Source organism: Balaenoptera acutorostrata, chromosome 2 (assembly GCF_949987535.1).
Source record: "Balaenoptera acutorostrata chromosome 2, mBalAcu1.1, whole genome shotgun sequence".
In the NCBI taxonomy this organism is placed as follows: Eukaryota; Metazoa; Chordata; class Mammalia; order Artiodactyla; family Balaenopteridae; genus Balaenoptera; species Balaenoptera acutorostrata.
The window spans coordinates 127,427,060-127,451,143 of record NC_080065.1 but is presented as its reverse complement, the minus strand read 5'-3'; the positions used below and the strand labels follow the sequence as shown (position 1 = coordinate 127,451,143).

At 45.6% G+C, this 24,084-nt stretch overlaps 1 long non-coding RNA gene across 1 annotated transcript in view; it reads right to left on the bottom strand.

The window, feature by feature from the left end:
- Positions 1-24,084, bottom strand: part of LOC103019822 (uncharacterized) — a 408,498-nt gene that overhangs the window by 343,192 nt on the left and 41,222 nt on the right. The window contains exons 4-7 of the long non-coding RNA XR_009007067.1: positions 19,180-19,304; positions 14,846-15,259; positions 14,112-14,177; positions 10,836-10,930 (exon numbers count right to left, since the gene is read on the bottom strand). This is a non-coding gene — a long non-coding RNA (uncharacterized LOC103019822). The remainder of the gene's footprint in view (positions 1-10,835; positions 10,931-14,111; positions 14,178-14,845; positions 15,260-19,179; positions 19,305-24,084) is intronic.

The window sequence follows — 24,084 nt, the reverse complement described above, 5'->3', positions numbered from 1 at the left end:
TGAATGTGAAATGAACTTACATTGTTCAAAAGGAGAATGTCTCCTCTGTCCTTGAACAAGAGGACAGACTGACAAAGACTCTCTCCTTGACCAAACTGTCATTAGGCTTCTCTGAGCCCCAAGCCCTCTTCTCAATGAGGCCTTGACCTTGGCCTTCCTTGCCAGGCCTGCATAGCCCAGTCTTAGCAAGAATCCTGCTAAGTCAGTTTAGAGAGAATCCCCCACCTTTGATGTCTCAAGTCCTTGGCCTGCCTTTAGCAAGAATCCTGTTAGATCAGTTTAGCAAGAATCCCCTACCCTTGATGTCACCTCTTAGTAATTTTCCATCCACTGAGGCCCTCACCCTGTTCCTTGGGGGTAAATCCCCACCTGTCTTTGTATTCAGAGTTGAGCCCCATCTCTCCCCACTACTGCAGTACCCCTATTGCAATAGCCCTAAATAGAATCCTCCTTATCATTTTAACGAGTGTCAGAATAATTTTTTCTTTAACCGCCCTAAGGCTTGCTTCAAGTAGGAGGGCCTCCTCTCCCTGAAAATTCTCCAGTCACATCCCAGTCAAATCCCATCCCGGATCTCCTGAGAGCCACCTCTCTCCCCTGCCCAGCACAAGCAAACCTCTAACAACCACTGCACTGGTTCTCCTGCCACCGCCCCGTGGATCTTTGCTTCTAACAGGCTGGCTGCCAGCCCCCCGCTTCCCAACCACCTATGCACGCAGAGAACACGAAAGTACAGAAACGTTATTTCCCATCTGGAAATGCCTCCGAGCTAAACATTATGTAGGATGTGATGGTGTTCATCTACCCCAAGCGAGGCTGAGAGAAACACTGAGACAGGAGGAGACTGCTAGCGGGAGGGATGGTGCGTCAGCAGGAGCTAAATTTAGCAAACGAAGCCTCTAACTTCATTCTTAGTGCGGGGGGGGGGGGGGGGGGGGGGCGAGGGGAAGACCGGCAGGAGAAAAATGTATGCACATATTTAAATGAAAGAACCTTTGAGAGAGAGGGAAAGAGAGTCCACATCCGTCGCGGACCTGCAGAAATGCCTGAGGAGGGGCAGCGCTCTTGGGGAGGCTGCCCCAGGTCAGTGGAAGGGCTCCACCTGCCCAGCCCCGTCCCAGGGAACCAAATCCCTTGGGGGAAAGGTCCCTTTGGACCCAGTGAACGCGCGGTTACAAAGGAAGCTGCAGATTGGGAAATTCAAATGGTAACTGCTGGGGGCAAGGGAAGTAGGTGGATTCTGAAAAGCTAAAAGTTCTGGAAAAACCTGTAACACGGCTTTGAACAGATTTTGTTTTCTAGTAGAGTGGCTAGTATAAAAATACGCATCATCTAGGCCCCAAAGCCTCCAGGGAGGAGGGTCTGGAAGCCTGGGAGAAGAGACGGAGGCCTTCCAGGCGGTGCAAAGCGGTCATCTGAGCACAAGTGCAGGGCCCCGGCTCTGCCTGTAGCCGCCTGTGGGGTTGGGCCAGTTACCCCTTTCCAGGCTAAGGGTAACAGTCTGTGAAATAAAGGTAAACAGCCCGGCTGCACTCTAAGACATTATAAGATACTCTATTTCTGGATTTGTGTGCAGGGAAGCGGGTGGACATCATCAGATTCCACCATCACCACCGCCAGAACCAAGACTTCTGCCTTGACTTTGATAAAAGATCCATTATTAAGATACTTCATTGCACTCTTAAAAACGTATCAATCCCCACAAAGGGCTAACATTCTCACTGTAAGCAGAGTCATTATAAATCAGAAAGAAACATACAAGCACCGCAACTGGAAAATGAATGAAGGGCGTGAAGAGCAATTCACAAAAACATACAAATAACTTAACTCTATGGGGAAAAAATTGGGCAGCCTTACTGGTAACCAGAAAAGGGCATAATTAAAATAAAAACGAGAAAGCTTTTCCCACATATCAATTAGCAAGTTCCTAAAAACCCAGTAATACCCAGCAAGGGCCAGGGATCAGAGAAATCTGAATGCTGGTGCATCACCAGTAGACAGCAAGGTGGCCTGACTTAACCAGGGGCAACCTGGCTAGATGAGGACAAAAATTCTTAAGTGGACATCCCATGTGACCTAATAATTCCACTTCTAAAGCTCTGTCCTACAAAATTATTCAAGGATGTGTACAAAAAAAATACATCTAAAGATTTAACCACAATATTTTATAATCCTAAAAAATGGGAAATGACCTTCTGTCCAATAAAAGAGATACATCTATATGGTGAAATACAACTAAACTAAAAAATCAGGCTACAAAAACACAAAGATATAGGAAAATGTTTATGTTACCTATTAAGTGAAAAACAAATTCTAAAGCTATATAGACAGTAGAATCAAATCTTACACATAAGCCATCGCTAATACACGTAGGCACACAAATAAATACTGGAAGGAAATACAAAAGTATTACCAGGGCTGGGGACTTCCCTGGTGGCACAGTGGATAAGAATCCACCTGCCAATGCAGGGGATACAGGCTCGAGCCCTGGTCCGGGAAGATCCCACAAGCCACGGAGCAACTAAGCCCGTGTGCCACAACTACTGAGCCTGCACTCTAGAGCTCATGAGCCACAACTACTAAGCCCACATGCCACAACTACTGAAGCCCATACACCTAGAGCCATGGCTCCCCAATGAAGAGTAGCCCCCACTCTACGCAACTAGAGAAAAGCCCACGTGCAGCAACAAAGACCCAATGCAGCCATAAATAAATAAATAAATAAATAAATTTTTTTTTTTTAAAGTATTACCAGTGTTATCTCTGGAAGTAGCATGATCATAGGTGGTATTATTTCCTCATGTTTACTTTTCTGTATTTTCAAAATCCTTAAATAAGCGATTCTTTTGTATTTGGAAAAACTCTACATCATTTTTTAAAAGGTAGAAAGGAAAAAAGATGTCTTTCCCCCTTTCTAATACGTAAAAGGCATTGAACTAACAACTCCAGCCAGAAAACTGCCACAGGCCCCTTGCCCAGCACACCCTTCAGAAAACTCCTTCCTCAAACACATCGCTGACCCCTAAGGAACTCTCAGTCCCTGGGCCCTACTTTCATGCTTCCTCTCACCCTCCTTTCACCAAAGATCTGTCATCCACACTTCGCGCAAAGAAGGTAGATCACAGCCCAAGTCCCTCAGACACCGAGGGTCTATCTAGTCCTTGTCTCGTCCAGCCTCCTACCTTTAACCAAATGAAGCCACAGAGTGTCAATGGTTTTCAGAGACTGTCAACTCCTTGGAGCCTCTCTCACAAACCCTGAAGAGGGCAAGCAGGCAGGCAGGCAGGCAGCACTCCGGGTTTATGAGAAGGAAAGCGAGGCTCAGGAATTGAGGGCAGGAGCCCAGGGCTGGCTTACAGTCCAGCTCTCGCCAATCCCACTGACTCCAGACCCTCTTCAGCCAGCCAGGGACCCCCAGCTGGTAGGGCATGGGGCCCTGGCATCCCCAGCCCCATTTGGCCAGGGGTATACCTGTCTGCTCACCCTTCAATCTCCCTCATTCATCCCCATCTCAACCCTCTGTCCCTGCTCCTGCTTCCATAATAAAAAGGCTAGGAGAAATTAGGACAACTTCCTCTCACAACTCATTAATTTAGTTAACTGTCTAATCTTTTACTATCCTCTCACCTCATAGATCAAGAACTTCTCATTTTCAACGTATGAGTCAGAACTCAGCTATGATTGATAGAAGCCACCAAAGTCGACATGGCTTAAGTGGAGAAGAGTGGAATTCATTAGCTCATATTACTGGGTTGTCCAGAGTGCATGCACATCCAGCTTCAGGCACGGCTGGATCTAGGTGCTCAAACATCAGGGCTCTATTTGTCTTTCTTTCTCCATTCAGCAAGCAAGATATTCACCAACAGAATCAATAAATTGCCTTCAGTGGAAGAAATCTTAAAAAAAAAAAAGAAGATTCACCAACAGGCTCACATTTACATCCTACCAATTCCAGCAAAAGTACATCATCTTCCCCAAGAGCTCTGGCAGAGAAGTGCTAGGAAGGACTCAACTGGCTACATTCAACAGCCCAGTCCTAGGGACACAGGGCAAAGGTCAGTCCCTTCTAGCCACACAGGAAAAGGTGTTCTCTTCCTAGAAGGAAGTGGGAGATGCTGGAAAGGAAACCAACAGAGTTCCACCTTAACAAATCTCTTCCACTTTAAGAACAAGTTAGTTTCTTGGCACAGGTATTCACTGGCAGCGGTAAGCATGAATGACACCATCGAGCTGGGGTTACTTTGCCACCCAGGCAAAATGAATTATTAGCCAACAGTCACAAGAAATGCCCAAATACTACAATCAAAATCTAGGTGAGAAAGTGGTTTTTTTACTCACGTTTACTGAGGTATGACTTACATACAGTAAGATTCACCCTTTTTAGTAGAGTTCTACCAATGTTAGTGAATGCACACAGCTGTGTGACCACCACCACAATCAAGATACAGAACATTTCCATACCCCTCAAAAATTCCTCTGTGCCAACCCCGCCCCCCATTCCCAGCCCCTGGCAACAACTGATTTGCTTTATGGCCTTATAACTGAGTATCATGAAGTTATATTTCCAGAATATCATGAAGTTCTTCAGTGTGTAGCCTTTTGAGTCTGGCTTCTTTCACTTAGAATGCACTCGAGATTATCTATGTTGGTGCATGTACCAAGTAGTTCACTCCTTTTACTGCTGATCATTGATACATACACACACACACACAAATAGGGATTTTAAAAATTCACCTATAAAAGTATGATCTAAGATATTCATAAGGTATCCTATATTTATCATTATTTTATTTAACAGTTCACCAAATACTTAAGTTTCCTCTGCATACCTAGGAACAGGGGTTACGTCCAAGAGCAAGATATCTTTATTCTGGTGGTGCTTTCATTTTAATGGGAAGAAACAAAAATTGGATAAATATACATAATATATCAGGAGGTGAGAAATGACGTGAATCAAAACAGAGCAGCCTGGCGGGCAGAGGGGGTGGTGACGTTGTGAAAAAGGGATCTGGGCAAGCCTCTGAGGGACTCACAGCAAGCAAGGGCCATACACCTTGCAATTACCTTGAGGAGGAGCATTTCGGGCAGAAGAAACTACTGGAGCAGAGGCCGGAGATCTAAATGAGCTTGGAGTGTCTGAGGAACAGCAAGCTGCCCCGAGGCTGCAGGGAGCATGGCAAGGGTGGGAGAGGGTGGGGATGAGGTGGGAGAAGGGCAGGGCCTCAAACAAACCAAGGTGATGACGCCTTTGGGTTTCACCCAAGTGAGATGGCAAACTCTCTAATCCAGACCTCCCACACCATCTGCCTTCTCCACATTGACACTCAGGATGCTGGGTCCTGCTGGAGACTATCTCCCAAGTTAGAGCCACGGCAAACCCAGTCTCCATACCCAACACCTCGCCGGCTCAGACACTTCACAGAGCAAAACTCCTCAGAGCCTGTGACACCTCCTTGCTACCGTCCTATGTCTCCCCAACAGGACCAGCTACATCCTTTGCCAGTCCCAGCTAGGACTGCCAGATAAAATAAATTTGAATTTCAGATACACAGTGAATATCTTTTAATGTAAGTATGTCCCATATATTGCATGGGACCTACCGCCACCTCTCTTCCGGCTACCTTACAGAGGAAACAAATATCAACCTCTCAGTCCCACATACTCTCCCACATCTGTATCCTCCTTGCCTCGTCCTCACCCATTCAGATGGGAGCCACGTCCCTCCCTCAGAGTCTCAATCTCAGCCCTGGATCCCACCCTCTCCTGCCTTCTCAGTTCTTTGTACTATTCATTCCCCATCTCCTCTCTGCATCTTCAACTTCTGGTCTCTCAGAGGTCTACTTCTCACCCACAATTCAACATGCTCCAGCCTTCCCCAGTTTTTTAAACCTTCCCTGGATCCTCCCATACCATTACCTGTCCCTTCACTTTCAGGTACCTTGAATGATGTTATCACCTTCCCTCAACTTCCCCACCTCCCAGTGTCCTGTCAACTCCCTGCATTCTCGCTGTCTCCTCCTGAACTCAGGGACACTGCTCCTGCTACAATCATCCATGACCTTCTTGGCACTCACTTCTCAAGCGCCATCTCTCTCTCCGTCTTAAGGCTCCCTTTGCTTGGCTTTAGTGACACCAAATTCTCCTGGCTTCTTCTAGTGGAGGCAGCTCCTTCCCAGTTTGCTCCTTTTCCTTATACACTGGGATTCTGAGGCTCTGTCCTAGAGTCTCTTTCCACACGTTACATGTTCACCCACGGTGGAACCCAGAGGTTCTACATGTTGAAGAAGCCCTCATCCCTCTGGAGTCTACACTTCTCTCCTGAGTGTTTCAGACTCTCATGTCTACGGCGGCAGCTCCACTATTATCTCCGTGAACTCGACAGGTCCGAAATCAAACCAAACAGAAAAAAGTAGACTCATACGCCCCCACCCATTGCACCACCTCCTGTTTTCTGTATCCGAATGGTGCGTCCGCTAACCCGTTTCCAAGCCATAAGCCCAGGTGTCATCCCTGGTTCTTCTTTCTCCTTCTCCCTGATAAAGAAATCCTATCGATTCTGTTCTCTAAGTAGCTCTTGACTGCTTACATTCCCTTCCCCCTCCCCTATTTCAGTTACCACTCTCTCCCCTCTACCGGAATCTTTCAACAGCCTCCCAGCCTGTGCCTAGTTCCAGTCTTGCCATCTCCCGTCTCCACCTAGCTACCCCAGCGGCAAACACTCTCCAGCCCCATCCCTCAATGGCTCCCCCTCAAAGGACAGATCCAAGGTTCTCTCAATATATTTCAATCTTCAGCTAGACCATGCCATCCCTTGCCTCTCTCTAGACTTCTGCACATGCCTTTTCCTCTGCTTGGAATACTCTTTTCACCCCGCTTTATGTCCTCACTCCCCAGTGTGGTTAACCCCTACTCATCAGCCACAGGAAGCAGTAAGCAGAGTGGTGAGGGTGACTGTACACTCAGGTTTCCTGGATTCCAACCACAGTCCCACCACGTCCTAGGTGTATGACTTCAACCTTCCTATGCTTCAATTTCCCCTTCAGGAAAATGGGAGCAATAACTGTGGGGATATCACTGGTTGAGTAGCAGACAATTTTCCCTTCTTCCTCACTAACAGAACCCCAAATTTGTTCAGGGGCCATGTGTTCATTCCAGGGACTCCATCGTGATTGGTATAACTTATAGAAACCTGCCTTCTTTTTGCCCGTGATTAATTCCGGCCAATGAAGTGGAAGAGGAAGTCTACAGAGTGCTCCTAGAAAATACAGTACTATTCTTGGAACGAGGCAAGAGAAGCCCCTGCCCGGCGCCCCAGGCTCTAGAGGGTCCCATCTATCACAGACCACACGTACAAGTTAAAGAACACACGGGCACCCCTGTCACTCAGAGTCACACAGCATGACCCATAACCCTCAACATCCGCTATGATGACTAACACGGTTCGGGCCCCGGGGAAACACGTCACACCTCTGGCCCTAGGTTCTCAAAACTAAAGGTAACTGCATCGAGCAGAGGTGTGTGGACCGTGCTTTGGCCAGCCCCAGAGACCAACACTGCTGCGGAGTGTGGGGAGAACTCCGGAAAGAGAGCAGACAAGTGGGCTTCTCAACACTTCGTCTCAGCACAAATGCAACACATTCTTGCAAAATGAAGTACAGAAGCTCAGGAGTGCTAAACACCCCTTTCCTTGTTTCTGTTCCTATTCACGGTTCCACAAATCAGTCCTATATTAGCACCAGTTGTACATGGTGGCTGAGCAGCTTTCTGCAAAATTATATCATGTTGCACACATATGTGTCATATATGCAGATACACAACTCACATATATATGAAATATAACATGCATGAAGCGTAATACTAATTCTTTATTTTGGAAATGAAATGGACATTGAGCACTGTAATTGCAGACGTTACATTTTTAAAAAGCAAAGCTAAGATTTAATTTTCAAAACATTAAATGACTTTCAGCTCTTAATTTTGATTAAAATGTTAGTATTAATTATAAATTATATTCTGCCTCTTACTACTTCTAATAGATAAATTTGAGCATTTCAGAAGAAAAATAGCTTCTTAAAAAGACCACTTAACTATTAGCTTATTTGAATATAATTGTGAATATAACTGTGTAATTTGGGTAATTTTGCAGGCAAGGTAAATGCTCTAATGTTTGCACCTAAAACTGGGACTGCATGATAAAAATAAATGGTAAGATTCATGCTAATACGTTAATTTTTCTTTACCTAGAATGTTCAACAGCAAATTAAAAAAATGTATCATGACAAGTCAAAAGAAGCTATAAAAGAAAGTTAAAAGCTTTATGTTTGGGCTTCCCTGGTGGCGCAGTGGTTGAGAATCTGCCTGCTAATGCAGGGGACACGGGTTCGAGCCCTGGCCTGGGAAGATCCCACATGCCGCGGAGCGGCTGGGCCCGTGAGCCACAACTGCTGAGCCTGCGCGTCTGGAGCCTGTGCTCCGCAACGAGAGAGGCCGCGACGGTGAGAGGCCCGCGCATCGCGATGAAGAGTGGCCCCCGCTTGCCACAACTGGAGAAAGCCCTCGCACAGAAACGAAGACCCAACACAGCCAAAATCAATCAATCAATCAATCAATCAAAACATACGCATCTGATTCAAGATCCTCATTAAAAAAAAAAAAAAAAAAAAAGCTTTATGTTTTAGTACCTTAAATGGCAATTTTTTCCTGCTTTTTGAAAAGGGGTCTCACATTTTTCCTTTTGCACCAGGCCCCACAAATTACATAGCTGGCCCTGATGGCAGAACAGAAAGAATCTTCGTCTTTTTGTCACTGGTCGGCCGCTGCCAACCTTAGGACCACCAACCCCAGATTTCTTGTTTAGTCAACAATAAATGCCATTCTGATTAAAGCCACTGTTAGTCTTTGACTTGAGGTAAGTGACCAGCAAACAGCTCAGTTTTGAGTACTTAACTATGAGCCAGCACGATTCTAATCACGGAGCTCCTGCAGCACTGCTTGGCACACAGTAGGGTGCCATGCAATTCAACATCTTAATTAAGCACTTTTCAGAGTAAAAGAGGGTACACAGGGACTTCCCTGATGGTGCAGTGGTTAAGAATCCGCCTGCCAATGCAGGGGACACAGGTTCGATCCCTGGTCCGGGAAGATCCCACATGCTGTGGAGCAGCTAAGCCCGTGTGCCACAACTACTGAGCCTGCGCTCTAGAGCCTGTGAGCCACAACTATTGAGCCTGAGTGCCACAACTACTGAAGCCCATGCGCCTAGAGCCCGTGCTTCGCAGCAAGAGAAGCCACCGCAATGAGAAGCCTGTGCACCGCAATGAAGAGTAGCCCCCACTCGCCGCAACTAGAGAAAGCCCGCTCACAGCAACAAAGAACCAACACAGCCAAAAATAAATAAAAATAAAATAAATTTATTTAAATAAAAAAAAAATCATGTCAGAACCAGAAGACCTTACCGGGCCAACTAAGAGTCAACACTATCGTTACCTCTTCTTACTCGTGCATTAACTTGCAATTCACTTCTCCGGGAAGGTGTTCCCAATTCCCCAAATCTGCATGAAGGGCCCACAGCACCCTTTAGGTTCTCTGCTGCAGCACTGCTCACAGCCTGTAGCTCAAGAACCTCTTACGAGTCCATATACCCAACCAGACTGCAGCTCCAAGGAGGTGGGGTCTGGGTGTGTCCTGTCCTCCACTGCAGGCATCCACAGGGTCTCCTAAAGAGCAGGCGCTCAATTCCTGCAGCTAAATGAACTCATTTGGTCTCTCGTGTGTATGCTTGTCTGGCCCTGGTGATGCCACTACAGAGTGAAATGCTCTTACATTTGCATTTGGGCTCTGTGGGAGTGGGACCTTTATTTCATTCACTGACATGTCCCCTAAAGTCCAAAATGCCGTGCCCAGTAGGTAACGGTAAGTAATGTCTGCTGCGCTTCTAGCATCTTTTCCAAGGACCAGATAACGTCTATGGGGATTTTAACAACAGAAGGAGGGAGAGCCTAGCACTCCAGCTGCACTGTATCTAGTTACAATGTCTAGTGCTAGAAATTAAGACTGAGAATCTAGACAGGAGATCCCATCCTATCTAGGCACTAGGCCTTATTTCTCTCTTGTCACGTGATTTTTAGGCTGTGTCTTTCTTGCAGAAGCTTGCATGTATCTCACCGGATGAGGAGGAACCCAACTTCCTAGCCCCTTCCACCCCCAGACATGGCTCTCCATAGCAACTGGGAACCTGAGCTGGTAATCTGTCTCTTCGACCAGACCCCGGAGCACACAATCCCCTCCCTAGAAGGAAGAAACCAGCCCAACACAGGCTTCAAGGAGCCAGAAAGGACAGTTAGAAGGAAAACACAAAGGCTGCTCTCTCGGTCCTGCCCTCTCCTTCTCACATGCAGTCAGCCCACATTCCCTGAGACGGGTGGTGGGGTGTCAGATAAAACAGCAGTGGGCAGTTCAGCTGGTCCACCCGGACTAGTTACTGCCATCCGACCCCACGGGCAGAGCCCCCTTCCGGGTTCACAAGAAGGAGAATCTTGCTCTGGCCATTCATCAGCATAAAGGACCAGCTGCAGTTTGGGGGCAAACATCCTACCAGCCGTCCAGCTGCCCACAGCCATGCCAGGGACATCACTCTACCAGGGACCCCACACAGCCAATCAAATACATCACAGACCACTTTACATCACCTCTCCTACGGTCTTCTCTAAGGCAACCCATCCAGCAGAACACAAGTGGGGGTGGAACTCATGCCAACACTTGAGCAGCTCCCACAAGACATTACCCACTTTGTTTTTCCCACATTGTGCGCCTAAGATTTCAGAAACACTCCTTACCTTTCTTTACCCAGAGGGCCTCTTTTTCCATCTGTTAGGGATCCTTTTTCTTTCCCCCCTCATAAATGCAGATGTCGCTGGAAGAGCCATTAAACCTAAAACGAAATTTTGAGTTAATTATCTATCTTTGGACTTAGAAGAAGGCTTTGCAAGGTAAAGTAAATTCTTTCTGGAACCTTGTGGATTTTTCTCCCTGACCCCTGATAATCTTACTTTCCTACTCTACAGGACTTTTTTTTTTTCCCCTGAGTTAACTTCTCTAGGTTTAAAAAAAAAAAAAAAAAACATTTCTGGTTGTGGGAGGAGGGGAGGGGGAAATAAGCAAATACAGTGGGGCCCCCTGGCCCCCATCTGTTCCAAATCTTCCCCTCACAGGATGTAATGTCTAAAAACCAAGAAAAATACTCCTTCCTCTTCCAGCATTCGGCAGGATCTTGCAGGCAAAGAGAAGAATGTCTGGTTAACTCTGTGGGTTTTCATCTGCTTTTTAACTCACATGTGGCCAAACTACCCTGGCCGCCCAATCCCATTTCTCCCTCTCCCCCCAAAATCCCGGTGCTCAGCAGGGCTCACCGCTCGTGAAGGGCATCCTGGTTCAGCCAAGGGGCTCCCACCCCTCCACACCACACCACCAACCCCTTTGGCACAAAGGATCTGTTCTAAGCCTGGCCAATGACTTCTGCAGACTTCTTAGCTGAAGACCTGCCAGAGGGAAGCCAGGGCCCCCAGAGGAAGTGGGGCCGCCCCCCGAGGGTAAAATGAGTGGGCGCGGGGTCCTGAACTTCTTGACCTGCGCTCTCACGCCCTACTTCCAGGCACTCCGCACGCGGATGCACACGCACAGCCAAGTCCTGCGCATCTCAACAGGAAGGACGTTCCCCAGCAGCTGCAACGACCCTACTGATGATGCCTTTCCAACACTGGGAGGGCGCTATTTACAAGAAGCGCAGCCGGAGGGACTAGACGAGTTCCAACTTTATTTCAACCGACCCTTCTTTCCGGCTTCTATAGTTCTCCTTGAAATTAAAGGAAGAGGCCTTCCTCCCTGAATTGCCTGATTTTTACGCAAGGACAGAGGCTCTCATTTAAATGATTGAGAAACCCTGACTGAGAAGATGGCAAATGACGCCCCTGATCTGCCCCTCCCCGTTTGGCTCCTCACCTTCCTCTCCTCTGCACCAGGCCCGCCCCCACCCCACACCCCGCCACCTCATTTGTTTTTCCTACATTGTACACCTAGGATTTCAGAAATACTCCTTGCCGCCTTCCCTCCCCCACCCCCAAGCATGCTCCTTGGCACATACTTCTTTTTTATGCCAGCGCAACCCAGAACCCCTTGCAGGCTTCCTCTTACCCTGGCTCCAAATTCTCCTTCCTTCCTGCCCTCTCACCCCTTCTCTTCACAGCCTCCAAGGCCCTTGTGCTCTACCCTTACCCACCCCCTCCTCTGACCTTACAAACTACCTCCTCCTTGCTATTCCTCAAACATACCTCAGGGCCGTTGCACTTGCTGTCTCCTCTACCCAGAGCACCTTCTTCTGGGGTGTTTGAAATTCTGGCTCCCTCACGAGATATAAATTTCTGCCTGAAAATTACCTCCCTAGAGGGGCCTTGCTCCTAAAAAGCACCCCCATCACTCTCTCCTCACTCTACCCCACACCTGCTTTATTTTCATTCACAGCACCTTTCCCCACAAAGGCTCTCTCCTTGACCAAACTTTAATCAGGCTCCTCTGAGCCCTCTTCTCAATGAGGCCCTGCCCTTGGCCTGCCTTCAGCAAAGAATCCTGCTAAGTCTTCCCCTACCCTTGAGATCCGATCAAGGTCCTCATTACCCACCTTTGATGTCTAAGTCCTTGGCCTGCCTTCTGCAAGAATCCTGTTAAGTTGGTTTAGCAAGAATCGCCTCCCCTTGATGTCTGCCTCATCCACTGACCCCCAGTCTGTTGATTGGTTCTAAACCCCAGCTGTCTTTGCCATGCTCAGAGTTGAACTCAATCTCTTTTCCCTATTGCACTCGCCTTCAATCAAGGCTTCCCTACCACTTCAACAGGTGTCAGAGGACTGTTTCTTTAACACCACCCGACATCATAGGATCTTTCTGTTCATCTGTCTCCCTCCACTGGGCTATAAGCTATAAGCTCCATGAGGGCAGGGTCTCTATGTGTTTTGCTCTCCTCCAGCTTTCTAGCTTCTAGAGCAGTATCTGACACGCAGCAGACACTCCCCAAATCTTCGCTGAATGTACAAATCTAGCGACCCCCACTTGTCTCTTGGTCTCAGTTTACCTGCCACCTCCTCTGGGAAGCCGTTCCTGAATCTTCCTGACCCTGTATTTCGTCTAGCCGTGATCAGACTGATCACAGGGGATACTTCTCTGGCTTAATATGCACTTTTAACTTGTTATATAACATACTAACAAAATGAAACACAGAGGTCTATCTTGACCACCTGCCCTCCTTCCCTTCCACAGCTCCGGCACCCACCTCCAGCCTGGATTCTCTGTTATGTACATCCATGCACACACCTGGTCACCTGTCTCCTCTCCCTGCTCTTCCCAACGCACACATTGCCTGACCCCCTAGCAGGGGGCTAATTAAAAAGAGAGAGGAAGAGGAGCCCTGATGGGGCCAGCTCTCTGCTCTCTAAAACCAGGCCCAGCTTGGCCCCCGCCATCCCCCCCCGCTACCCACCCCCATCTTCCTGGCTTTCTCCACACCCGGGAGGAAAGATGCCACTTCTGTTGGCTGCCCTGCAAGAGGGCAATGGAGTCCACAGGCCAGCCCTTCTCAGCTCACTTCTCCACTCCCAGCAAATTTACAAGGCCAGTGCCGGGCAGAGTGAGCCGCCCGGGTCCTACTGCTTAAGGCTGCAATCCTGGAAGGCATGAGAGTTCATTAGGCCCGAAAAACACGGAGGGAGGGCCAGGGCCCTAGTGGCTGGTGAGTTCCCACCAGCTCCAAAGCTTCGGGGAGGGAGTCTGGGGGGAGGGGAAGCTGGTTATAGAAACAGCCCAAGTAAGTTTCCACATAAAGGAAAAGTAAACAGATGAAGGCTCTTCCTCAGCCCTTTGAGCCTCTCAGAGGAGAGCAAACCTTCAAGTGTTTGTCAAAAAGCTAATCCGATTTTAAAATGCTTTGAAAGGGCTGGAAGAGGAAATACCAACTACTGACCACCCCCTGCACTGGCCGGCAGCCTAAGCGTGGCCACTTTCCCCTCCCTCGGCCTCTGTCTTGGGGGTACTGTTCATACTGAGACCCAGAGAATCGGAAGGTACCTGGGCAGAAGCGGGAACCAACCCTCGTCCACTCAGTCGTCCACTAAGGGCTACTGACCTCTCTTTCTGCCAAGAAAGAAGGCTTCATGAGAGCAGAAAACCAGCCAGGATTGGAAAGCAAGGACTGCACACAGCCTTCACTCCACTCACACCCTTCAAATCTAGAAGATATTGAATCGCCCTGGCCCGGCTTCCTGGGGGCAGGGCAATTATCTCCCCTCCCCCACCCCGTACCCCAGGTGGGCCTCATTTCTGGCAGCCAGTTCACTCCCAGGTGAAATGAGTTTCCAAATAGGTTTGCCCAACAGCAATTAAAGGAACAGCAAACCCTTCTCAAATACTCCAGATTCTGGTTCTCTCTCCCTTGGACAACTTTACCAGATGCTGTCACCTACTACCATCATGCTAGGGTGACCAACCACCCAGGTTGCCAGGGACTGTCCGGGTTTTAGCACTGAAAGTACTGCATCCCAGGATGGTTGGTCACCTATCATTGTGGCCTCCCCAAGCTTCTCCCCTCCCATCCCCACAGTTTCACAAGGGCACATATTTTGGCAAGGTGGGCTTCCTGGTATTGCTCCCTAATCCTGATGCCCTTGCTGGGCTTAGAGGAAAGGAAAGTGGTAAATCTAGAGGTTGCATTAGTTTCCTTCTACCAGAGTCTTTTAACTTAGAAAAAGGAAAATAGATAAGAATAATACCAGACACGCAGCACTTTGCTGAACATACAATACCTTGTTCGATTAATCCTATGAGGTTGGTACCGTTTCCCAGACTGGGAAACTGAGACTCAGGATCACAGATGATAAGTGGTAGGATTGACATTCCAATGCAGGCAGTGACACCAGGGCTCACAGACTAATTCACTATATTAATCTGTGATCCCTAAAGATGAAGAATCCTTGTCATTTTGATCACAGAGGATGAAAACAATGTGAAGCTACTTATGCGAGACTGAAAGGGCATAAATTCACATATGTGGAGCAGCACACGAAGAAAACAGGATTGTGAGAGAAAAGGGAACCTTCATACACTGTTGGTGGGAATGTAAACTAGTACAGCCACTGTGGAAAACAGTATGGAGATTTCTCAAAAAACTAAAAATAGAACTACCATATGACCCAGCAATTCCACTCCTGGATATGTATCTGAAAAAAACAAAAACACAGATTAGAAAAGATACATGCACCCCAACGTTCATAGCAGCATTATTTACAATTGCCAAGATATGGAGACAACCTGTGTTCATCAACAGATGAATGGAGGGCTTCCCTGGTGGCGCAGTGGTTGGGAGTCTGCCTGCCGGTGCAGGGGACACGGGTTCGGGCCCTGGTCTGGGAGGATCCCACATGCCACGGAGCGACTGGGCCCGTGAGCCACAACTACTGAGCCCGCACGTCTGGAGCTTGTGCTCCGCAACGAGAGAGGCCGCGACAGTGAGAGGCCCGCGCACCGCGATGAGGAGTGGCCCCCACTTGCCACAGCTTGGGGGAGCCCACGCACAGAGGCGAAGAACCAACACGGCCAAAAATAAATAAATTAATTAATTAATTAATTAAAAAAAAAGATGAATGGATAAAAAAGATGTGATATATATACATATATATATATCAATCACACACTATATGTACATAGTGTATGTGTGTGTATATATATATATATATATATATACACACACACACACACACACACATATATATATTACACACAATGGAATATTACTCAGCCATAAAAAGGAATGAAATTTTGCCATTTGCGGCAACATGGTTGGACTTGGAGGGTATTACCCTAAGTAAAATAAGTCAGACAGAGAAGGACAAAAATTGTATACTATCACTTATACGTGGAATCTAAAATATACAACAAACTAGTGAATATAATAGAAAAGAAGCAGACTCATAGAGAATAAACTAGTGGTTGCCAGTGGGGAGGGGGAGGGCCAATATAGGGGTAGGGGACTAAGAGGTACAAACTATTATGTATAAAATAAGCTACAAGGATATATTGTACAACATGGGAAAGATAGCCAATATTTTATAATAACTATAAATGGATTACAACCTTTAAAAATGGTGAACCACTTTATTGTACACCTGTAACTTATATAATATTGTACATCAACTATACTTCAATTTTTTTAAAGGGAAAAAATAAATAAACAAATTGTATGGAACCTACGAAAAAGAAAGAAAGAAAGCGGGATTGTGAGACTGTGACCACAGGTTCTCCTATAGGTGGGACCAACAGTTGCCATGAGGAGAGGGCCAGGTTCACAGACAGTTATGGTACCACTGCCCTGGTGCAGAGTCTCACCACGTAACCCCTAACATTGGCCTACCCCCATCCACACTCCCAATGGCTGCTAGATGCATCCATTAAAACTCCAACTGATGGGGCTTCCCTGGTGGCGCAGTGGTTAGGAATCCGCCTGCCAATGCAGGGGACACGGGTTCGTGCCCCGGTCCGGGAAGATCCCACATGCTGCGGAGCGGCTAGGCCCGTGAGCCACAACTACTGAGCCTGCGCGTCTGGAGCCTGTGCTCCGCAACGGGAGAGGCCGCGACGGTGAGAGGCCCGCGCACCGCGATGAAGAGTGGCCCCCACTCGCCGCAGCTGGAGAAAGCCCTCGCACAGAAACGAAGACCCAACACAGCCATAGATAAATAAATAAATAAATTTATAAAAACAAAACAAAACAAAACAAAAAAACTCCAACTGATTGTGTCCAACCCTGACACCCCCAACAGCTGCCCTGCATAACAAAATCTAGGTCCCTCAGCCTGAGTCTCCTCCATTGCCTTGAAACTCTAAGTGGAGGCCAACTTTACAGGAACCAATTTGGCAGGACAGGTCAAAAAACTTAAGTGTTCATGCCGCTTGACTTTATAATCTCCCTTCTAAGAATTTTCCTCAAGGAAATGGTTGTAACTGGTAGTGATTGGGGGAAGGAGGGTGACATTTTACACGTAAAGGTGTTCATACATAAGGTTATGTCGAACAACGAACCTGGAATAATGCCCATGACTAACAATAAAGAAATGGTTAACAAAACTATGATGTATCTGATATATCCATTCAACTGGATATTACACAACCACTAAAATGTATGTTTATGAGGAGTTGAAAACAGCATGGAAAATGCTTGGGCTGTCATGTTAAGCAATACCTGCAGGAAATAAAATTATACATACAGTGTGATCACAACTATGTGAAAACAAAAACACTACTTACAGTGAAAGGACTAAAAGGAAGTGAACAAGATGAAAAGGAACTAACACCAAGCATCCTGCTAACTGCTTTACCTTCTTATCTCATTTAATCTTCACGGCAAGATAGTAACTATTTTTATCCTCACTTAACGAAGGAGAAAACAGAAGCTACAAGAGGATAATGAAGCTGCCCAATGGTTGCCCACAGCTGATGAGGGAGAGAAGGGATCTGAACTCAAGATTTCCCCGATTCAGGGCCTGTGCCCTTATCCTCCAAGCTATACCACACCCAAAAGCAGACAGTAGCTTGATTTGGCTAGTGGAACGGCTGGCAACTTGTTGCCCCTCTACTTTCTAATTTTTTATTTTCCAAATTGTCTATATTAACCATTAGTACATTTTTTTCTTAACTTTTTCCTTCCACTTCGAAGGTCATACAGGCATGTAACACCTGGTGAGTCGTATTACTTTTTTAATGTAGAAAACAATGAACTTATGACCAAACAAAGTTTAAAACGACAACAATTCTCTTTCATCTTGAATTCAATTCTCCACGGTTTGGCTTTCTGCTATCCTTCTGGTCACTATTTCTTTTTCATAGTCGTTCAGTCCCCAAGATAAGTTATTAGGTGACATGGTCAGATCCATGAGCTGGAAAGAACAGCTCTGGGAGTGGAGACGAAGGTGGGACGGTGGAGGCAGGGGGTGCAGAAGGTGGGGGCAGGTGAGGAACTGAACGGGGGGTGGCCCCCCGTGAAGCCGACCTGGCAATGTATACACATGTATATACAGGTAACATACAGGTAACACACATGGGGAAAGGCCATGCCAGGGTGGCCAAGGGAAACAAACTGTGCACGGAAAAGCATCAGCATTAGACAAATGAAACAGCAGAATGACCTGGGGCTGTAATCTGGGCTCCCTCCCCATTTCAGGGCCTCCTGGCTGCACTTGCAAGGCAGGAGACCAGAAGCCTCCGGCCGCCACTCCCTGGAACATCCAGGATGAGAGGGCCGATGGGGAGAAGGATCACCACCATCCACAACACATGGCTTTTTGGACCGGGCCTCCCCTGGAACGGTCTTTTCTAGTTTGAGGGAGACAGCAGGCTTTTGAGGAAACAAATTACAGACAGCTTGGCTGCAGCTAAGCAGTAGCAGCACAAAGTGTGAAAAGTTGCAAAAAAGATGCTCAGATTTCACTCACTTTTCTCTTCAGCCCTGCACGTTGGAGGGCTTTCCAAGTAAGGAAGCCACAATATTACTAGAGGAAATAAAATCAAAAGGAGGAACCTTTTTAACAGTAGTTCTCAGCCCTTGAGGGGCCTCAGAAGCACAAAGGAGTGTGGATGAGGGGGGCCTGTTTAAAATGCAGATTTTCAGGCTCACCCCCAAACAGTCTGATTTCATAGATCCTGCTAAAGCCTAGGAGTCTGCATTTTAATGAGCATTTCCCCAAGTTGCTGTTAGGCTCTACTCTACCTAATAAGAAACTCCGGGGACTTCCCTGATGGCACAGTGGTTGAGCATCCGCCTGCCAATGCAGGGGACACGGGTTCGAGCCCTGGCCCGGGAAGATCCCACATGCCGTGAAGCAACTAAGCCCGTGTGCCACAACTACTAAGCCTGCGCTCTAGAGCCTGCGAGCCACAACTACTGAGCCCACGAGCCACAACTACTGAAGCCCGCGCACCTAGAGCCCACGCTCTGCAAGAAGAGAAGCCACCGCAATGAGAAGCCCGCACACTGCAACCAAGAGTAGCCCCCCGCTCACCACAACTAGAGAAAGCCTGCGTGTAGCAACCAAGACCCAATGCAGCCATAAATAAATAAGTACATAAATAAAAGAAACTGACTTACAGAGTCTTGGTGGTAGAAGGTCTGACATCTGATATTCGGGGCACATTTCTTTTAATTATTTCATCTTTTAAAAACATATTACAAAGGGAATACAGGGAATTCTTTGTATTCTTTTTGTAACTTGTCTGTAAGACAAATTATTTCAAAAGTTTAAAATATATTTATTACACAAGTAACATATGCCTATAGTAAAATATCTGTAGTAGCGCCACATGACATAAAGTGGAAAAGGGACACCCCCTTCACCACTCCCACCACCACCACCAGCCCCAACCCACTCTCCAAACTAGCCACTGAGAACGATTTGGTATATATTAAGCAAACACGTCAGACTTTTGTTTTCATTTTTTAACAATAACTAATACCTACAAGAATGTGATGAAAATGACACTCAAAGTTGTTAGTTGAAGTGCAAATTAATACAGCCCTCTTGAAAAGCAATTTAGCAACGTGTATCCAAAACCATAAAAATATTTTGTATACCTTAAACTTATATAATGTTATATGTCAATTATATCTCAATTTTTTTCATTAAAAATTTTTTTAAAAACCCATAAAAACATTCATACTCTTGGACCTACAAATTCCATGTCTAGGAATCTCTCCAAAGAACATCACTCTCCTGGAATAGTATGTAATTTTTTTTTTTTTTTAATTGTGATAAGAACACAAAATGAGATCTACCCTGTTAACAAATTTTTAAGCGTATAGTACTTCATAGCTGACTCTAGACAGTGTTGTACAGGTCTCTAGAGCTTGTTCATCATGTTTGAAATTTTATACCCACTGATTAGTAACTCCCCTCTTCCTCCTCCCCCCAGCCCCTGTCAACCACTGTCCAACTCTTTGATTCTATGAATTTGACTACTTTAGAAACCTCATGTCAAGTGGAATCATGTAGTATCTGTCTTTCTGTGGTTGGCTTATTTCATTTAGTATTACCTCCTCAAGGTTCATCCATGTTGTCACATATCGCAGAATTTCATTCCTTTTAAGGGCAGAATAGTATTCCATTTTGTGCATATACCACAGTTTCTTTATCCAGTCATCTGTTGATATATATTTAGGTTGGTTCCACATCTTGGCTATTGTGAATAATGCTGCTATGAACATAGGAGTACTAATATGGCTCCAAGACTCTGATTTCAATTCTTTTGGGTAATTACCACAAGTGAGATTGCTGGATCATATGATAATTCTATTTTGAATTTTTTGAGGAACCTCCATACTGTTTTCCATAGCAGCTCCACCATTTTGCATTCCCACCAACAGTGTCCAAGGGTTCCAATTTCTCCACATCCTTGCCAATGTTTTTCTTTTGTTTGTTTTGTTTTAAAGTGTTTACAGCTATTTATTCTTTTCCAAGGAAGTCTGAACATTTCATCAGAGGAGCAATTACATTTAAGAAAAAGCAAACGATTGACAAACAGCACAAATTGGTACATGGCTTTCCTCTATCGAGTAGAATAAATGCTCCAGAGTTAACGGAAGAAATCGGCCGCGAGGAAAGAAGATTCACTTCAACTGTCCTTAGGACTCAGGTGTCAACGACTGGAGTAGCTCAGACTCACAGCACTCACAAAACAGGGCTTTAATGTTTTCCAATATAATTTTCACTTAACTTTCTGAGGTGCTCAATGGTGTTTTGGTTTTTGATAATAGACATCCTGACAGATGTAAGGTTATATCTCATTGTGGTTTGATTTGCATTTCTCTGATGATTGGTATGTTGATCCTTTTTTTCACATACCAGTTGGCCATTTCTATGCCCTCTTTGGAGAAATGTCTGTTCAAGTTCTTAAACCATCTCTTAATCAGGTTATTAGTTTTTGTTTTGGGGGTTTTTTTTTGGCTGCTCCCTGCAGCATGTGGGATCTTAGTTCCCTGACCAGTGGTGGAACCTGTGCTGCCTGCAGTGGAAGTAGAGTCTTAACCACTGCACCGTCAGGGAAGTCCCAGGTTATTAGCTTTTTTAACTGTTGAGTTGGAAGAAGTATGCAATCATTTTAAAATGACGTCACGAAGCAATAAGAAAGATAGCGAAAAAAAGAAAACAGGATATAAACAGTTGATATGACTACTTCTGGTTACCAAGGTGGTGTTTTTTTAATTTAGTTTTGTTTAGATAGCTAAACAAAGGAAATAAACCTAAATTGCTAACAGTATTTAGGGAGGTGGTATTTGAGTGATACTTTTTTCTCTATTATTTCCTCTGTTGAGAGGCTCAGCAACTCGGATTTTGCAGGCAGACAGGCCTGGGTGAGAAATCCATCTCTCACTGTCCACATGTATAACTCTGAGGACTTTATGTAAACTCCCTGGGCCTCAGCTTCCTTATGGAAATAATTATCCCCTAAACTTGCTTTGAGAATTAAAATAAGAAAGCACATGGAAACATGGGGTACTTTATGACCTGACACAGTAAGCAGAGCTATTTTTGTATATTCTTTCTGTTGGGTCACATTTCACAAATCAATATTTAAATACTGGGGACTTTAAAATGGGGATTAAATTTTTTTAAATTAATTTTTATTGGAGTATGGTTGCTTTACAATGTTGTGTTAGCCTCCACTGCAAAATGCATCAGCCCTACACATACAGATATCCCCTCCCTTTTGGACTTCCCTCCCATTTAGGTTACCACAGTGCATTAGGTAGAGTTCCCTGTGCTATACAGTATGTTCCCATCAGTTGTCTACTTTATACATAGTATCAATAATGTATATGTGTCAACCCCAGTCTCCCAATTCCTCCCACCCCACCCCTTTCCCCCTTGGTGTAAAATGGGGATTAAATTTTTGATAGCCCGCATTTTCCTCATCAGCCCCTCTCCTAGGCCCCTGCTTGGTTTAACTCTGAGATACTGTACATAGGGCTTTACAGTGACAAGGCACCAGCCCCAGTTCACTGACATCATGAATGAAGACAAGATTTACAAACTGTAAAGCACCTAAAAATGTAATGCATCATGAGTCCATTTTTACAGGATGACCCTGAAGGGACAGTGATTAAACAAAGCCCAAGTACATGGAGTGTTTACCTGAGATGCAATAATGCACTAAGTGAACTCATTAAATGCAGGGGGCGGGGGAGTGAAGATGGAGTGGAGAGGGGTCGTATGCCAAGAAAATCACCATTATTCTTCCACTGTCTGGCCCAAGGCTTCCAGGAGGAGGTGAGATTTCTGAGGGTAATGAAAAAAAGAGTAATTATCTCAAATGCCTTTCAGCCAATCAGAGGAACAATTCCTTGGACTACCTTCATCTAATTTATGGCAAGGTCTATTAGGCTTCACTGTACGTCTTATACTTTGGAGTTAATCATAAGGGTTACTCTGAGCCCATGTCTGTAGGAAGCCTCTCCTTTCTAAGGGGCTATTGAGAAATAGAAACCAAATGATTATTATTTTATTATGATTACCTTGACGGTGGGCTCAAGCTTACTTTTTCTAAAATTCCAAAGGCACTTGTTCAAGAAAATATAAAACTGTACCTAATTAACTATGTATAAAATAAATAAGCTACAAGGACATATTGTACAGCACAGGGAATATAGTCAATATTTTATAATAACTATAAATGGAGTATAACCTTTAAAAATTGTGAATCACTAGGCAGTACACCTGAAACTTATATAATATTGTACATCAACTATATCTCAATTTAAAAAAACTTTTTTAAACTATATTCAAAGTTTAAAAAAAAAATTCTTTTTACTTATTACATCCCTCCCTGAAGGGAACCGACGATTGGATATGTATTCTTCCAGAACTTTTACTTTTACTTTACCTTTACAAATATATGTGATGTGTTCACATGTGCACATACACACACACACACACTATTTTTTTATATAAATAAAATCACACTCTATATCCCTGCTACTTGAATTTTTCACTTACTAATAAGTCAGAGGCATCTTTCCATATTTGGACATGCAGGGGTTTGTGAGGTAGTTATAGACCCTGGGGCCTGCAGGCTTGAGCCCAGCTCCCCAACTTACTAGCTGTGTGACCCTGGACAAGTTAATTAACACCTCTATTCTCATCTATAAAAATATTCTAACAATAGTCATCAAAGGATTGCTGTGAAGATTAAATGAGTTAACATTGTAAAATACATAAAGCACTTAGAATAGTGGATAGAGTAAGTCCTCTATGCGTTGGCCATTGTTGTGATTTACCCTGTTCTTCTTCTTTAATGGTAACTGTATTCCATTATTAGGATGAACCGCAATTCACTGAGCCAGCTCCCCGCTGAGAAACACAGTGATTTCCTACTTTTGCTGCAGTGAGCATTTGTGAACATAGGTCTTTGTGTACATGGGCAAGCACATTCTAGGGTAGGTTCCAAGGCATGGAATGGCTGCATCAAAGGTCATTCTCATTTTATTTGAAAGATGGTGCCAAATCTCCCTCCAAAAGGCTGCAGTACTTTCCATCCCTACCAACGAATGGTGTATCTGTGCCCGTCTCCAGGCATCTTCTCAGCACTGGCAGCCTGGGTCTTTGGCGTTCTCACTTCTGCACTCAACCTTCCCTAAACGAAAGCTCAATCAAAACCACTAGCAATGCATTTATCAACGTCCCGGGGACACCTAAGCCCTTTGTCTTTTCTAAAAGGAATCAGATGTTTTCTCGGCTCTGACAGACCTTCCGTTGCCTGGACACAGCCCTGGGATAAGTTTGTAAAACACAAATAGAACATTCCCTGACATCCTCCAGAGAAGCTCACGGGGGCCCACGTGAGGCTCTGCTCTCTATAACGTGCAATAAGAGTTCCATAGCAGCTGGTGTTTTCCTGGGTGGAGATCAGAGCCAGCATTTGTATATAAATATTATCCAAGGGCTGGAGAGAGAATCAAATCAGGCTGGAAGCAGAGGCTGCAACATCCCAGTTGTCTTAT